The sequence below is a fragment of the Leptinotarsa decemlineata genome, unplaced genomic scaffold, assembly GCF_025532065.1.
Source record: "Leptinotarsa decemlineata unplaced genomic scaffold, Ldec_3_MD MMD2_tig00026328_RagTag_RagTag, whole genome shotgun sequence".
NCBI lineage: Eukaryota > Metazoa > Arthropoda > Insecta > Coleoptera > Chrysomelidae > Leptinotarsa > Leptinotarsa decemlineata.
Window position 1 is genome coordinate 29,086,022 of NW_027412688.1, and position 5,542 is coordinate 29,091,563.

Consider the following 5,542-nt stretch of genomic DNA (forward strand, 5'->3'; position numbering starts at 1 on the left):
ATAAAATTGTACAAAAAATTTGAATTTTGGAAAAGGAATGTTTCTATTCTGAATTTTCGTGTCAATGATGAAGGACATTTTGTTTTCCTTCTTAATCGAAAATAATGAGACACTCAAATATTTCATTTCTTCATATACGACGTTTTATTCATGCACCTCATTGAGAAGGAGGATTCCGTGCCATATTCAATAATAAATTCTTCAATTTCATCTCTCTCAACGTCGTTATGGAAAGCGATAATTCATGACTGCATAAAGTGAAAAGATTGTCTTTCCAGAATAAATGGAGCCGATGCTCGTGTGAGAGCGTTCGATAAAAAATGACCACGGAGGTCATATGATCCTGCCTTTGCGAGGGTGATTGAAAGCGTCCTGCTATCGGAAGTGACGCGACGAGAAAAACGTGTCAGATTAATCGAACGAACTGCCACTAATTTATTCTAGATCCCTTTTCTCCTGCGGGATAACGAACTGCTAAAGGTAGGATTTTTTCATGCGAAGTTCTTCGAAATGACGTAGTTTTCACAAATTGTCATGTGTTATACAGGGTGACACATACTTATGGTAAACTCCCTATTCTTTTCTTCAGCTAATGGGTTGTTCAAAAGGTTTGTCCGTTTCGATGTTATGTATTTCTGTAAACTGTGTCGTGGTATACAGGGTGTTCCAACGAAAACTTGACCTCCCCTGTAAGTCAGAAACGGACATTTAAGTGAAAATTTCAAAGAACAGGTCAATTTTTATTTCTCTAGATTTGTAGGCTCAGTAGAGTACACTTTCGACTCCAGGTGTCCTCACAGAAAGAAGAGCATCGGTGTGAAATCAGGTGATCTAGCCAGCTACTCAACTGGACCGCTTTGTGTAATCATAGGATCTACACGTGTTAGGAATCACACGTTAAAAGGTGAGACCTCGTTAGTCCTTAGCTCGCACAAGTTTCTCAACTTCTGAGAGTTGTCGTTCGTATGGGGGCGGCAGCTGATTAACGGAAAAATAGATTTTAAACAGATTTTAAACAGATTTTTAAACACAGTCTTGTGATAGATTTGCCTATGTGTCTCCATTGAGATTACCTTTAATGAAGAACGATCCAACAATATGATTACCAAGATTGCTGGCCCATACATTCAATTTTTGTGGAGTTTGTGAATGTGTTTCCATCACCAATTAAGGATTCACATCGCTCTAGTAACGACAATTATGTCTACACCTCACAAAACTGGAGTCGACTATCAGGATCATCTTCGTTTAATTCCTGAACTAGCCTTATTTTGAAAGGAATGGAATTTGTAGGCTTTCACAATCCGAAAGACACTAGTAGCTGATACACCAGATGCTCTAACTACTTGTTTGATAGATTATCGATTAACCATTTGTACATGTCCTGAAACTGCAACTTCAACTCCGTCATTTCTGATAGGACAGGATGTTTTCTGTTGTGAACAGAACCTGAAGTTCAAAACCTATCCATTAACTGTTTAATGTATTGATGGCTCACAGGAGGTGTTCAAGTGAATTGGCAATTTTGATTCCATCAAGAGCGGTGCATATCACAAATACGCAACGGACTATTGCTGCTCATCGTTTTGAGGTTCAACTCAGTACACTTCGAAATACTCTTTCATTTGGAGAACTGCGTGTATGTGGAATGAACTTTCTGAGAAGGTTTTTTCGAATAAATTTAGTCTCCAATAATTTACCGTGATTCGCTACTTTCGTACGCTGTAGTGCTTATGTTCTGTCCTTAAAAAACTCTATTCAGAATATTATCGTTAGCCATTTCTACATTGTATAATCTAGGTTTCTCAACTTTTCAGATACAATTGTGGAGTTGTTCCAAACCTTATCAGATAATTGTTATCACCATTTCGAAATGCATTTCATTGGTTCGGGCTTCCATTGTCTATCTAATACGATATAAATTGATTTGAAATCCCTGAAAGAATCTATAAAAAAATTAGGATTAGCTGAAAAATAATAATTATATCAAGCAAAAAAACTAAATAATTAAAAAATTCTAAGCCAAGTCACTTCACGACGTTTTGATTGTTAGCATCCACAATCGTCTTCGGGGGATCCCACATAGCAATAGATATTCCAGGTATATTTCATGAATATACATTTAAGGATATTGTATTATGCTATGAATATGCCATGGATATATATATCTTCTGGAGAATATTCCCTGGAAGTGCTCCTGGCGAACCTTTGATATATTTTAAGAATATTCCTTGGGAATATTCTTAGAATATCTTATAATATTCTTAGAATATCTAAGGTATATTCTATTAAGAATATTCCAGGAATAGAACCCGAGGAATATTCATAAAATATTCAGGATATTCTTAGTTTATTGTAGGAATATACAATAGAGAAACACCATAGAATATTCTTTAAATATATTTTATGAATATTCTAGGAATATTTGGAATATTCCAAGAATGTGACGAGTAACCGCTATTAGGCATGTATATATTGCATTTTGATACACGATTCACACAAGTAATAAAACACATAATATTCATAAACAAATATATTTTAAAAACAATATACACTGAAATATTTGGCGTTTCAACCAATATTAAAAATAAAAAATCTAATTCAAAATATTTATTCACTGAATAAAATATTCCTGAATACTGTCATATTACAAATATTAAAAATGTATTCAAATTAGGATGTTCCCACTCTCAAACAAATGTATACTAAAAAATATACTAAAATTAACAACTCTGTGAATTCATCAGCACTAATTAAAAAATAATAAATATATCATTTCATTGAAAAAGAAAAAGTGTATTACATCAAGAAATAGGTTAGGTTAGGTTTCTCACTTAGAAAAATAAACCCACAAATGAAGTATTTAAAATGAGTGGTATGATGGGTTCTTCAATGAATTTCACTTACTTAAAGTTATTCAAACTTTGCTCACCAGAATAGTTTTCCTTATATTTGTCCAACAATGCATCAGCCAGTGTTTCAATAGTAATACCTGGAACAAAATGTACATTAACGTTCATTATCACTATTTGAAAGTGGCACAATAAAACTGGAATAAAAATCAAATAGATAGTTTTCGCATAGGTTACTCATGAACATTTACAACATTTTATGACTTGGAGAGCAACTTGCATTGTCTTGTTGAAAAGTAATCATTACGTTTTCAGTTTACTATCGATACTATTGCATTTTACTTACTTTTCTTGAAGACTGAATAGATGCAACTCTCCTGTTTGAAGATCCACAATCAAACTATTCGCTGTACTGCAAATTGGACAACCCCAAATTATAAATGGTACACTGAACGTGACAGAATTATACTTTGATAATAACACCAACACATCATGCATTACACACGCGAACCTGCCACGTCAACCACCATGTTGAATCAAATGTCGAATTTAACGCAAACGCAAATGTACCATGCATTAAGGGACAGCCGCTTTCACAGAGCTTATTCGACTGTCGCGCGCTACACTTCAATTGACCAATGAGAAACGTTTACTCCAATTATTCACTTCCCCATTTCTCTGTTTCCAGGATTTTTCGCTTTGTAATTGAATAATTTCAAATACAAAAAGACAAATAGGATGAGAATTAACCAATTTATTGATGCAATTGGTTCATTTATTGGCCCATTCAAATTTTTTTGTCGTTTCCAACAGTTGCTGTTGGAGCAATTCATCCAGAATCTTTGCGTTGAGTTCAAAAACTGGTTAACACTATCAGGGTTATATACATTAGGTTATGCATTCGATTAAGATCTTCAAATATTTTTGTTTTTAATAATATTGAATTATTTGAATACGTTATTATAAGATAATTCAAAATTCCATTGTATAGAATATTCCAAAATATACCGTGGGGACATATTCTAAGAATATACCATATGGTATATTCGATCGACAATATTCTTAGAATATTCAAGGGAGAATAATCCATTTATAGACATTCTATGCACATTCTTTCGGGAATAATCCTGCCATATTCATTCAAGCATATTCTATGAATATTCTAAAGGTATGTATATATTCCAAGAATATTCTATGAATATTTGGAATATATACGTTCGTTTTATGATATACAGGGAATATTCCAAGAATATCTAGTGCTGTGTGGGATAACTTTCAAACAAACCATTTCAAAACTTATTAATATCTGTCTTTGATTTTTTGTCATATTACTGTTTTTAAATCATTTCCTCTTTTTCCAACGCGTCTTTCATTTTTTGTAATGAGTTGCACAGGATTTGAATTCAAAAATTCTTTATCAAAGTTGTATTTTTTTTTCTGGTTCCAAAAATTGAAAGGGACCATGAATGTACAATTCTCTATTGCTAATATATTGCAGTATATGAGCACACTGTATATTTTCCTGTTTTAATCTAGTACTGCTACTTCGAAATGATTTTTCAACTTTTTCATCCAAAAGTTCCCCTTCTCATTTCGACTAATAATAATGATAAAAAGGTTAATTCACGAATTTTTATAAAATAAATTCAACAAATACACATTGATACAACATATAGATACAGCATATAAATAGGGTATATAACAAAAATAGATATATAATAAAATTGATTTGTGAATAATCAAAAGTGCAAAATCACTGAAGCAGTCATTAGGCAGCTTGTGCGTGATATTCAAACTACTAAAAATAAACTCTGTCACAATGGTGTCTTTAGCATCATAATTGGTAGATATAAGTATTTTGTCATATTCAATATATCATCACAATCATGTGTTTGGGTCATATTCGGTATATTGTCACTTTTGGATTTGTTTCATTTCAATAAATTATAAAACAAGGTACGCTCATTTTTCATTATCCATAACGTAAGCTTACTTCTATAACAATGAAAGCTTGAAATATTTTTAAGGTCGTCTGGTATCAACGACCATAATCTGGGCGCGACATAATTTGTGTTTCTTTGGCCAATTGTTTTTTCACGTAGAGGATAAAACAGTTCGTCATTTCTTCTCGTATTGTGAGTATGCTTATGATACTTCAGTATCATTTTTCCTTTTTTTAAAAATGCAAGAATTTTTTGACAGAAAACTTGACGAGCATCCATTATTTGTATTTCTTCATACATACTTTCAGAAGAATAGCTGATATTTTTTTCAAGAATCATTTTTAAAATCCATTTCTGTAATACGTTGATCTTGTCTATGAAACAGATCAATACTTCGATAATCTGCCATAACGACCAATACTTCGATAATCTGATAATTTTACGGTTTCATTTCAGACTGGTTTATTTCGATAGCAAACAACAGTTTTCATAAAACATACAGTGTGTAAAAGCCAAATGAAATAAATTTATTATTTCTGTTACTGTACACATTTTTACAAAATTCCGAAACACGTCAAATTTATTAAATTAATGGATGTAGCTGTTAACGTGGTAGGAAATCATAATGAAGAAAATATAATTGAAATTTTCTATGTTTTTTTACCACTTTTATTTGTAACTAACGTTACTGCAGTTTTGTCCTATAAGGACAAGTGGTAAAAAACAAAAAGTTTCAATTTTCTTTTT

General features: G+C 32.1%; 1 long non-coding RNA gene across 1 annotated transcript; it reads right to left on the reverse strand.

Moving 5' to 3' along the window:
- Positions 1-2,518: 2,518 nt before the first annotated feature.
- LOC141485497 (uncharacterized) lies at positions 2,519-4,117 on the reverse strand. Its single transcript, XR_012467242.1, has 2 exons — positions 3,199-4,117; positions 2,519-2,992 (listed from the first exon to the last, which is right to left on the reverse strand). It is a non-coding gene; the product is annotated as an uncharacterized lncRNA (long non-coding RNA).
- Positions 4,118-5,542: the final 1,425 nt, after the last annotated feature.